Consider the following 13,490-nt stretch of genomic DNA (forward strand, 5'->3'; position numbering starts at 1 on the left):
GCAAATGGTGAAGATGGAGGTGTGAGGGTCAGGAAGGGGGAAGAGAACCCTCCAGGTGGGAGAAACACCAGAGGGAGAAGGGTCCCACTTTGGAAGAGGTCTTGGAGAGCCAGCCGACTGCTAACCCTGTGCTCTCTGTTTAGTAAGATACAGGAGAGTGAGGAGTTTCCTCTGTGAAGGGGAAGCAGAGCACATTTTGTTGTGAGGAGATAACATCAGAATGTATGTTAGGGAGAATGTCAATCAAGAGAAGAAAATCTAACATTAATGGAATGCTAACAAAGGATGAAGGAGGTAAGACCTGCTTTTGGCCACAGAGTGCAGGTGCTGGGGCCACAGAGACAAGTAGGAGGTGCTTCTTTTTAAAAGCAGTTTATGGCCTTGAGAGGAAGACTGACTCATGGTCTTTGAAAGTGAGGTGAGAAAAATATTATTTTCTGCTGAAATATTTAAATGATGCCTATCAGCTTCCTCTAAAGAAACAAACTTAACTGTTTAAAGTGGTAAGTTAATTTTTTTTAATGTTTATTCATTTTTGAGAGAGAGACGGACAGAGAGGAAGCAGGGGAGGGGCAGAGAGAGAGGGAGACACAGAATCTGAAGCAGGCTCCAGGCTCTGAGCTGTTAGCAGAGAGCCTGATGTGGGACTCAAACCCACAAACTGCAAGATCATGACCTGAGCCGAAGTTGGACACTTAGCTGCTTCATTGACTGAGCCACCTGGCACCCCAAAGCGGTAACTTTTAAAATAGTACCTTTAGCTTGGAGCTTGGGAGATTATGCCCTGTGGCATGATTTAGGAGAAACAAAAACAAAGAGATGGCCAAACCAATATGCAGGAGGAATGCAGAATTCTGAAGCAGGGGTAGAAGAGAGATCAGGGAGAGGGTGGGGGGAAAGAGAAAAAGAGAAGGAAGAGGGAGGGACAGAAAGGAAGCAGAGCCTGATGGTATGAGGGCTGGAGGACTTTTATAAAGAGGAAGAGCTAATATTCAATGTCAAGCTGTCTGTGTTGCTGCAATTGAAATCCTCCTCTCTGACCCTTAAAACTTACATAAGTCTCCTACATACTTATATGACTTAGAGAGAAATTTGGAAGAAAATCAGCAAAATAGGCTTGAGTTTCATGGTTGGGTTGGCATATAGCTCAAAGAATAGGAACCAACAAGAAGTAAGATTGAGGGAGATGCAGAATTCAATGAGAGGGGAAATTTATAGCCGGAAGTGACCTAGAGAACATAATCTCCAGGGATTTTGTAGCAATTTCCAGAAGGACGGGACTGAGTGATTTCAGCTTACATCTGGGTTCTCTAGGTAGTTTTAAGGGAGAATACAATAAGTAGAGAAACAGATGCGCAAACAGTTTGATGTAACCCTGATCCAAATGAGCAATTAATTCCAGCTAAGAGATTAAGGAAGACTTTCTAGTGAAGGGGGAATTTAAACTGTGATGAAAGATTATAACAGGAAGAAATAGTATGTGGTGCTGGAAAGAGATGAGAAAGATAAATGAATGGATGAGTAAAGGCATGAAAGTTTAAAAAAAAACACAGGATGAACTCATTCTTATAAAGCTAAAATATGGCATGTAACTGGGGGAGTAGCAGTGGATACAGCTGGGAAATCTTTTTTTTTTCAATATATGAAATTTATTGTCAAATTGGTTTCCATACAACACCCAGTGCTCATCCCAAAAGGTGCCCTCCTCAATACCCATCACCCACCCTCCCCCCTCCCTCCCACCCCCCATCAACCCTCAGTTTTGTTCTCAGTTTTTAAGAGTCTCTTATGCTTTGGCTCTCTCCCACTCTAACCTCTTTTTTTTTCCCTTCCCCTCCCCCATGGGTTTCTGTTAAGTTTCTCAGGATGCACATAAGAGTGAAAACATATGGTATCTGTCTTTCTCTGTATGGCTTATTTCACTTAGCATCACACTCTCCAGTTCCATCCACGTTGCTACAAAGGGCCATATTTCGTTCTTTCTCATTGCCATGTAGTACTCCATTGTGTATATAAACCACAATTTCTTTATCCATTCATCAGTTGATGGACATTTAGGCTCTTTCCATACTTTGGCTATTGTTGAGAGTGCTACAGCTGGGAAATCTATGGAGGGCTCTGAATTCTGGGCACAGCAGTTTGGATTTTTGTTCTTTAGGGTGTAGGGAAACACCGGATCTTTGACAATATGTGTAGATCCCTATGGTAGCAGAATGTAGATCCCTATGGTGGTTTACGGGAGGGTACTTGTGGTAGAAAGAAGATAATGATCCAGAAGGTTGAGAGATGGGATTCTGGTAGAAGCCGGAAAGTGAAAAGACGATCTATAATTTTTTTGTTTTGTTTTGTTTTAAGAGTCTATGGCACTCTGGAAAATAAAGAACAAATAATGACCATGAACCCCGACCCCAACAGTCCAACACCGATCTTCACTCCCACAATGCCCTCTGACTGCTTCATCCCTACTCTGACAGTGACTTCTGCCCGAAACCACCCAGCTGTCATTCTTTATGACACAGAACACTTCTCTAACAGACCTCTCTCTCTCTACCTCTTTGCAGCTCTTCTTTCTGCAAATGACCCCTCCACTCTCACCATCCCTTGCTCAGTCAGAATCTCAAACACTTTCAGAATCACATAAGGACTTGTGTTAACTGGTGGCTGCATAAGCTGTGAGCTGCAAAAGAGTTACTTCTCAGTCAAAATGAACATGAAATAATGTTGGTGGGAAACTGGGCAAGGGTTAAATAGTCACTCTGCAGGATGCTTGCTTGTATTCTGTAGAAATGAAGTGGGGAGAAACCTTGGGGAAAATCAACTTCCTCAACAACAGCTGTAATGAGAGGTGATTAGAAGTTCTATGAAGAAAGGACTTGCATTGCCATCACTATCTTCATCAAAATCAGCACATTTATTGAGCATTGCTATACACCAGGCCCTTTGCAAAGCACATGGGTACATTATCTGTTCTATATTGCAACCCTGTGGGGTGGGTATTGTTCTTGTCCCATTTTACAGATGAGAAGACAGTTACAGAAATGGCTTAGGTCGTGGAATAGAGCCCTGCGTTGGGCTCCACGCTAAGTGTGAGCTCTCTCCCTCTGCCGTTCTCCCAGTTTCTCTCTCTAAAAATAAATAAACTGAGAAAAAAAAATGGCAGAGCCAGGATTCAAATCTCTGTCTGCCAGATGCCTAGACCCTCTGCTGTGCTGTCACTCACGTTTCTTTATAATCCTTACAAAGCTTTGTATAAAATGAGTATTTAATATATCTTTGATTGATATAAGGAGGCATACTACACATATAATCCATTCCTTGAAATCTGTGCTTCCTGTTTTTTCCCATTCCATAAACCATGAAGGGAAAAATGTTTCACACGGTAGACACCATTTAAAAAAAATGCTGAACACATACCATGCAAAATATCTGTGTTAGTTCAGTCCTGTTTATTATTGGCCTCAAGTTTAATGAGCTCAAGTTAATACAGGTGAAAGGCCAGAGTGTTACATGCAGCAGTTAATGAAATACCATAGAGCTGCTGAGAAAATGATTAGCAGCCAAATGTGAATTTAATATACTTCATTCTCCAGAAGTAATGCCCCATGGGAGGCATCTTTCTGGGGGAGGTAATACTGGAAATAGCACTTTAGAGTTAGAAGGTGGAGCTCTGATCCTAGCTCGAATATCCGCTCGTTTTGTGACCTGTGGGAGCTATGATTCCTCTGAGCCTCAGTTTCCTCATCTGTAAAATGATGGGGTTGGACCAGATAATTTATAAGGTTCCTTCCAGTGATATGTTTTGTTTTGTTTTCAAATTCACAGTTAGAAATCCTCAGGGTTTATGACCAGGTGGCATCGCATCCACAGTCTGTGGATGAAATATTGGACTGAGTCACAAATTATAACTCTTTCCCTCCTATTTATACAACATGCTGAGTCCTTTTAAGCTGTAAAATATGAATAATGTTTTCAAACTTCCAAGGTTGGGTGAGTTCATGAACTGTTTCAGCCTTTACTGGTGGAAGGTACAACCACAAATATCTTGGCTACTTCTCATTGTGAAATAATAATAAATGTATAGACAATTAAAATAAATAAAATATTTGTTAAATGAAGGCTATTATAATCTGCATAAATTGAGGAGTCTATACAGATCACAACCAATGCTTCACTGTAATTATCTTTACAGAATTTGGTTTGGTTACAAGTCACTGAAGACACTATCTATACAAAATCAACCACATGCATATTAGAAGTGGAGAATAGTGAGGTCAGACACGAAATTGCCAAGTCAGTAAGAATAAAACATAAGCACATGTATGGTATTATTTGGTGTGGAAAGTTACAGGACGTTGGAAGAAAATGAATCTTTCTACTAAAGTACAGCAATATACAGAATGATCACTGGTCTTTGGGTGCAGAGATGAACACACTTGGTCTCTAAGACAAGTCACTTCCCTATGTGGGCCTCAGTTTTCATCTGTGTACAATGGGGACAGCAATGACCATTCTGCCTACTTGCTCTTCGTAACAACTGTTTGAAATAGGAAGGCACTAATAGATTATTAAAATACAACTTTTACTATTTTGAAAACTACATAGCAATACAGAACCTAAGTGTTACTTTATTATAGTGAACATAATTTGTATTTATGTACGGTTATTTTACATCTTTACAATATAATGATAAAATGAGTATTCTGCATATAAAAATGTCACAGAATACTAGCCTCACATGAAGAAAGACTTCCTAAGCTATAGTCCTTCCAATGCCTTAGGAAGACTTGGATGAAATAATTTGCCTTGGAAATTCGCCTTCAAAATGCTACTGCTTTCATGGCTAAATATTGCATAAAATGTCAAGGGCAAAAGCCAATGAGGGAAAATGGAATAAAAATTACTTCATACAATGGGATGAAAGCAAAGGAAAACAGAAAAGTAGGGTGATGAGGAAAATGGGCCTGCTATAAATATGAAAAATGTATTCAGGATTCAGGCTCTATTTGGAGCAAGAGTAGGAGATTAATCAGTCTTTTCCATATTTATTCAATATGATACTTGAGATTTTCCTACACAGAAACACCGGGATGACTGCTTTAAGCCTTTTTACCTGAAAGTGTGGCATAGGGCATAAAATATCACATTTTGATCCAATCAAAAACCCTATTTGGAGTTACTGTACAGGACACATTGGAAAAAATGATGATCATTTTAAAAGTCAAGTTTTAGGGTTTCAATGCTAAGCAGGAGATTTATATTGGAGAGAAAAGAAAAGTACAAGTTTTTAGTTGAAAAGAAAGAATTTTCTAAGATAATTAATTACCATACTAGTAGGGAGTATTTAACATGGGAAAGAATCTTTTATATGTGTGGCAAAGTGCTCCATAAACAATAGCTTCTGCATGCTCACATGGAAACACTAGCAAACATCCATAAGATAAAATTCATATCTATACCTAGGTCGCTACTGAAGGCAGTCACTGCCTCACAAATTTTGGATTTTCCTCTCTGTTTCTTCTTTTACTTTCTAAACTATATTAGCATTACTTATGCATGCTTTTATTTTTCTGAGTATATCATAAACATTCTGAGGACAGGATGCTTTTTGAACCTGTTTTATCATCCCCTTAGTTCTTTGCATACAGTTGGCCTTAATTAAATATTTGATGAATGAATGAAGGATTAACATCAACCAAAAAGCTACACTGACAAGAAATTTCTGCTAACCTCATTGGGGTCACAGCTTAATGCTGACACTTTTCATATAAAATGTTCAGAAAGGTTCTCTCTAGGGGCATCTGGGTGGCTCAGCTGGTTAAGTGTCTGACTCTTCATTTTGGTTCAAGTCACTATCTCACAGTTGTAAGATTGAGCCCCACATCGGGCTCTGTGCTAAGAGTGAAACCTTGGGATTCTCTCTCTCTCTCTCTCTGTCCCTCCTCTGCTTGCATGCTCTTTTTCTCTCAAAATAAATAAATAAATACTAAAAAAATAAAAAAAGAAACTTTATCTCTATGCACAATGCTTGGCAAGAATGAGATTCATCTAACGCTTAATGACCAAACAAGTAATATTTGGCCTCATCCATAATATTACATAAACGAAATTCCGATAATGACAGTGACTTTAAATTTTAACAACATCCTACAGCCTAATAGCATTTGTAGTAGTAAGGTATTTTAAGGTACAGTCTCAACAATTACCTTATATTCAAAGGTTTAGAGCACAACACAAATAATTTCTTTGTATTTTCTTGGTTCTTCGTTTAAAGTTTTCTACCAAGAAAACAATAACAACCAACTATTTCACTCTCCTATTCATAAAAATCAAACAACAAAATCAAACAAAAACCAAAAAATCAAACAACCAAAAAATTTATAGGCTATAGATCTTAAAAAAATATCATTTTATTAAAAATATCATTTTTTGAACAAGTGTGAACCTAGGCAATTACTGCATTAGATCAAATGTTAAGCTTCAGGAAACAATAATTCACTTGGGCTTTATGGGCTTTATGTAGGCCTTAGGGCCGGTCGTCTATGCTACCGGTCTTTAGACCCTCCTGCTCTTGACTGCCATAGCCTATTACAGAGATAAGCCTCATGTTTGGAAATGGCTAATACAAAATGAAAACAGTAGTCAAAGAAACCAGCCATTAGGCTTGGAGCAGAATAATCGGTACATAGTTTTCTGAGCGTCATCAAACATCAACCAGTTGCTGAATATCATATGTCCTGAGAGGCATCAGGACCAAACTCTAAAACTAAATAATGTAGTTTTGTACTTACACTTTTAGAAATTATTTTTGCATATTATGTAATTTAATTTCCACAATAACAGAATTATTATAATATTGATGAAACCTGAGGCCCACAGATGTGGCAAGCACACAAGGCCCAGTGCCATGTAACAGTTAATGGCAGAGCAAACTCAAACCTAGACCTGTCACCTCCCGGCCTAGCACCTTCTCCTCTATATTGAGTGGCCATGTCCTTTCTGAGCTGTTTGGCTGCTGTTTCACCTAAAATTAGCATGTGTCTTTTGGTACTTTAAGAGAAGATACCAAGGAAAAGATCTAATAAAATGTGTTCTTAAGAAAGACTCATTCTACATGGTAAGCATTGAAGACATAATAGGGGGCAAAACAGATATGATCCCTATCCTCAGGGAGTTCACAGTAGTTTATAAAGTAATGGGACTAAACATAAAGAAATAATTCTATAAACATATTCAACATTTATCACAATTCTCATTGATACATATATATCTGACCATTTAAGGTCAAATCCTCTCAGATGACAACCTCTAACCTTTTCTTGCAGTTATCAGGCTAAATCTTTGCCCATATTTAACCCAATCATTCAGTCGTTCCATATTTACACTTGAAAACTGAAGGTGGCTGCAGAATATGACTGCTCCCCGCCCCAACTTCGTAACTATAACCTCAAGTGAGCACTCAATAGTGCCAACAAGCCTTGCTATGTTACTGCTGTCACTCTTCAGCTTTCTCACTTTACCGAGTGGCATTTTTATATCTTCTTCTTGCTCCTAAAATCTAAACTGCCACTCCTTTTCATTCTCAGTTGAGGCTCTTGCCTCACATTATCAGTTTAAAATACTGAAGTAATATTTCTAATCTAAATTTTATAAATCCCCTTCATCTGTGCTGTCATCCATCTTTTCTTCTGTTATGATGGGAAGTGTCCTGGTTCTTTCAAAGGAGCCACTGAGGGCTCTGTCTTGCATATATCTGATCATTCTTTAATTTTCATCTCTGACCATCCCATGATTCACTCTCATTTTATTATTTCTGTTAACACACAAACATGCTCCAATCCCGCTCATCCTAAAAACAAATACACAAAACAAATAAAAGAACTCTTTGTCTCTGCAGCCACTTCCAGGCATTTTCATTTACCTATTTCCCTTCCAATCTCTCTTAGGTATTGATAATAGTGTCTGTTCTTCCACCCTTACCTCCCATTCACTCCTCAGTTATTCTTTCTGGAAATCTGTCCTCTTTTCCCAGCCACACAAAGGCTGTGGTGATGGGGCCAACAACCTTTATTTTGCAAATCATATGGCCACACTTTTGTGCTCATTTTACTTTATCTCTCAGTAGCATTCAACCTGGACCCTTCCCTCCTTCTTAAAATACTATCCTACTCTTTTTCCTACGTCACTTCTATGTCTCCCTTACCGGGTAAATCTTTCTCTCTGAAACCTATAGGTTGGAATATCCAAGATTCAGTCGTAGACACTCTTTCTTTCCCTCTGTCAGGATACCCTTTGCAAATGATTTGATCTTGCCTTATGACTTTAAATATCATTTAAGCTATGGCTTTCAAATTTATAGCTCCAGTTCTGTTCTTTATACTGAGCTCCCGACTCTTACATCCAGTGACTTAATTAACACATTTAATTAATTGTTGAAAAGCAATCTCAAACTTAATATGTCTTAAGTAGATCCCTTGTTATTTCACTCCAAGTATTCTTTCCCCAGTCTTCCCTATTTTAGTTAATGGAATGACTGCTGACCCATTTGCTCAGGCCAAAAATCTAGGGCTATTCTGGATTCATTTTTTCCCCTTATCTTCACCTCTAGATCCAATCCTCCAGCAAAACTATGCTCCACCCTCAACATATGACTTAAATCTCTCCACTTCCCACCATCTCCATTGATATGGCTCTAGTCTAAGGCTCCACTGTCTTTCACCAGGAATACTCCTAACTGATCTGACTACTTTCTCTTTTGACTTGCTATAATGTACTCTCCATACAGTAGCCAGAGCAATTATCTTAAATAGAAATGAGAACATGTCTCTCCTCTACTTAAAATTCTCCAAATGATTTCCCAATTTACTTAAGATAAAACCTAAAAGCTTTGCAATGACTACAGGCTTATGTGGCTCCTGCCTACCCCTTCAATTTTATTTTTTGCCACTCTCCTCTTAATTTACTACACTGCAACCATACTGGTGTTTTTGCTGTTCCCAATAAGTCTTAGGGCCTTTATATGGAAAGTAGGTCCTCCAGATCATACTCTGTGTATCTCCCCTTTGATAATCATCATATTCTTTATTCATTTATTTTGTATCTCCATCCTTTCTAGAAGATATGAGCTACCAGAATAGGATGTTCATAAGTTTTGTTCACTGATGTTTCCCGAGAACTTTGAACAATATCTGGCCTGCTGTACATTCTCAAATGAATGAATGTATGAAAAGCAGAATATTTAGGATAAAGAGTTCAGTCTTTGATGTTGGCTTTCAATCTTAGTTCCATTATTTACTAGGTTTTTGACCTGGTCAAATTTTGTTTTATCTTTATAAGGTCTCAGTTGCCTCATTCATAAAATGTGAATAACATTTCACAGGGTTGTAGTAAGGATTATATAATTTATATAAAGTATATAAAATGAAGCCAGAGCTTGGTAAACAGTAGGCACTTATTAAATGTTAGTCCTTATCATCAACATCATTATTACAGAAATCCTCACGATGTGCTATAGTTTTCTATTATGAACTTACATATGCTTTAGCACATTTGCTATGTGCTTAATATGCTAGAGAAAACATTCCCCTTCCCTCCAGGAAACCATTTTTCCCCCAGCTTTTATAAGGGAAGTCAATGGATTAAGCATGTTTTACATGATAGAGAATTTGCTTATTTCACATTTAGACTACCTACACCCTATACAGTAAGGATTGCTCACATAGTTATATAATTTTATGTTTCACATGTTGAAATAAGTAAAATTAAGAAAATGAAGATTTGATAGTTGAGAAGTAAGCGTAAACACTAGTTCTTAAAGAATGAAGGCAAGGCCATTCTGTAGCCTGAAGTAAATGCTGTCATCTGTGGGGGTTGGGGAAAGATGCTAAGATCTGAGCCCATTACTGTGCTACTTCATGAACATCTGGCAGTCTGTCACTTCACAGGCAACAACATCTTCTCTAAACAGAATAGACTTGAATTCATCAGGGATTCCCATAGTACAGTATATGCTTAACTTAAGTACCTGCTTTCCGTGATTTCCATAGATTATCATATTCATGACACTGTGGAGTGAAAGCATTCTTCTCACTCTCTAACCAGAACATGAAAAAGAAATTAAAACATTGGCAGGCACTTTGTCTCCAGTTTGTTGGACAAGTAAGAAAAGGATTTTCCACCCATTTATGTAAATGAAATTCTGTCAACTTCGAGCATTTTAACAAAGATGACAGCCGTCTGTCTATTAATAAATACCTGACAGGATAACAATTACAATTGTAGTTGACTGGTTTTCTTTCAATTAATGTAGGTCAGTGGGTATTTAAAAAAATTCTTTAGAATAAATTTGAAAACCCCAATAACTTTTCCCCTCATCTCTACTAGCCCAGGAAGAAATTTCAGTATGTTCATTTTTGCCTTCTTAAGTGGTTTTAGAACATTATGGCCAAAGCCTTGTAAATACATAGAGCTATGCAATTAAATATGTGTGTGCTTACTGTGTGTATACACACATAAATATGAATACATGTAAGACATCCATATTTGAGTCTAATATTTGAATTCTATAGAAAGACTTAAAGCATAGTAGGCCCTCTGTTATTTAGAAGTAGTTATTCAGATTAGGGATTATCTTTGTGCTACTTCTTTCTGACTTTGGATTTTATTCATTGTTGACTCTAAGAAAAGAAGGGTAAGGATATGTAACAAATTAATTAATCTGGTTACCCATCAATCTTTGGGAACATGTTTAGTAGAGAAAGAAGTGAATTCAATGAATAAATTGAGTTTTGAGGGATTATCTATGGAATTCATTAATCCACCCTGGCCCAATGTCCCATTAGTTAGATTTTAGAAAGTGACTTTCTAAACAGAATGAGGATGAGATTTTGAATTTTTTTGTGAGCGATCTTTCCAAGAGAATGTGTTTTCCTCTGTCTAGTGGAGTTTGAGAGAGAATCTATGTTGATGTATTAGAATACCAGTTACAAGTACTCCCCAATGAGTAATTTTATGTTTTTCTACTACAAATTGAAAACACAACATTGTATTTCATCCCATTTAAGATGTTACCATGTTTTGTGTATATGATAAGAGGAAAATAATAAGCAAAATAATTTTTTTAAATATTACTAAAACTTTTAAGCATTCACAGTCTGCTAATTTAAAGAAAAATTAATTGCAAGACATCCTGGAAAAAATGAATGTCTTAGAATGGATGAAATGCATTGTGTTCCTCAAATACTTACTGGCTCGTTTTTAACTTTCTTTCTCATAGTAGCCATAATATGGTATCTCAATTTTCTGAGAGCCATGCTATGTGGAAATTACATCATCATTCCTAAAATCCTATTTGTAAATAAGAGTCCAAATTTTAGGAATATGAAACAACAGCAACGAAATTATCATCAGACAAAAGCAGGGAACAAACACTGTTCTATTTCCAGCTTTACGCCAGAAAACAATGTGAGTAACTGAAAGAAAAAGGCAGAGAGGAGTAGTCACTGGATGCTTCTGATTTGGGTTGAGTCCAGAGCTGAATGCCTCTGACATAGGTGTCTGTTGTTTCTTGAATTCCATTCCACCCCTCCCCCGCCACCCCATCTCTCCTCTACAAGTTAGGTAATGCCAATTTTTTAAACTGAAGAATATGTAAAATATGTATTTGTATTTATGTCTTCTAAGGTGGTTTCTAGGGGCAAATATCACAAATAACCTTGTTCCTTCAAAGAAAACCATAATGTCTGAATGTTTTTTAAGAGCACAATTCACCTCTTGAATTTCTGTATGAACATCTTTGCATGAGCTAAATACCTGGGCAGTTGACAGACTTAGTTATTTCTAGGAAAAATTTCTGTTGATCAGCATGCAGGGATTAATTCAAGCACTGCTCCTTAGAGATACTTTTTCTAGGACAGAATGAGCCACAGGGAGAAAGATACACAAGACAATGTCAAAAGATACAGCATCATTATGTCATTTAATGGTTGATGTGGGTTACGTCAGCCAAGTCCTAGGAAAGTAGGTTTTCCCTGAATAAGAATGACTCAAAAAGATAATGTCATATTTTATTAGAATCTATAAAATCATAAGCAAATACCATGTATTCCTATTAGTCATCCAATGATAGAAGTGTGTATATGATGGTACTAATGGATTCCTTAAATGCAAATTACTGCTAAATTCCTAAGTAAACTGCCCCCCACTTCAGAGACATTGTAATCCATCTCTTATGTCAGATGAACTGGGGGACTTATCCTTCTGAATCCATAGGCTTTACTGCTTTTCTTCATTTATCTCTCATACTCGGTAATCCTTTTACCTCTCCTTTCTAAGTTTATAATTTAAATGCAATCTATTCACTACTGAAAAAAAGACCCTAGTATAAATGGGATGTCTTTGAGTTATGGCTAAAGAAGCCATTACTGGTTACACAGTGGTCTGGATTCTATTACACATTTGACAATCTGGGGAGACTCACTGTCCACTTGCCTTTGAAAATGTTTTGTGTCAACACACAGAATTAAGGCTGGGTGCTGGCTTTGGGTCTTCTCTTGCTCTGACTTTCATATGATCTTGCATTTCATGTTTGAAGGGAAAGTCCTTGAGGACCAGAACTGGCTGCAGTAAGTTCTCTCTTTTTCATCATAATGGATTTTGATTTTATTATTTAAAAATTTCAAGGCAACACATTGTCTAAATTGTCATTTATTTTGCAAAATCTTAGATGGTCATTAAAAAGAAAATCGTATTTAGAAGGATTATAAGAAGGATATAAAATTCTTACATAATATATTTTTAGGAGAAATAAAAACCATTAGAGCAGTATATGAAGTGCTATAATTTAAGAAATTATTGTTTCCATACGTATACAGTTACCTGCATAACAATTGGGATCTCTGAGTAGTGAGATTAGAGGTGATCTTTACAGTTATGTCTTTTGCTAATTTTCTATAGTGAGCACATTTACTTGTATACCATTATTTAAACAAAATATTGACTTAAATGGTACACTAATGGGAAGTATTACAAAAACTTTGTGGGAATAAAATTATAATTATTATTATGGCCCAAATCATTATCCTATTGTTGTTGTTTTTTAATATGAGCTTCAAATCATAATTTAGAATGGTAGCTATCAAGCAAACCTAAGCTGTGAGAGAATGCATATTTAATGGCTAAACTGACAGAAATTTGTTAAGCACACACTTTAGGCCTAATTCTAAAATATGTTTAAATATATATCAAATCAGAAATGTTCAGTCACTCTAGCAAAGCACTCTATATATTTGAGGTTATAGATTTTTATTTCTGAATATATGACAAAATGCCCATCCTTATGGGGTGTTGGTATATTAACATACCTCAAAGAATTAAACTGTAATGTGAACTTTCCAAGAATTAAAACTCTAGTGCTAGCTTTTAGGAGAGTGAGTTATTTTTCATTTATATTTCTCAAGGAAGATATATATTTAGATAGATATGCATATGCAAAT

General features: G+C 36.8%; 1 protein-coding gene across 2 annotated transcripts in view; it reads right to left on the reverse strand.

The window, feature by feature from the left end:
* The window catches only part of DPYD (dihydropyrimidine dehydrogenase), an 854,343-nt gene that overhangs the window by 34,609 nt on the left and 806,244 nt on the right, over positions 1 to 13,490 (reverse strand). The gene's annotated exons all lie outside the window — the stretch shown is intronic.

Source organism: Acinonyx jubatus, chromosome C1 (genome assembly GCF_027475565.1).
Source record: "Acinonyx jubatus isolate Ajub_Pintada_27869175 chromosome C1, VMU_Ajub_asm_v1.0, whole genome shotgun sequence".
Classification (NCBI taxonomy): domain Eukaryota; kingdom Metazoa; phylum Chordata; class Mammalia; order Carnivora; family Felidae; genus Acinonyx; species Acinonyx jubatus.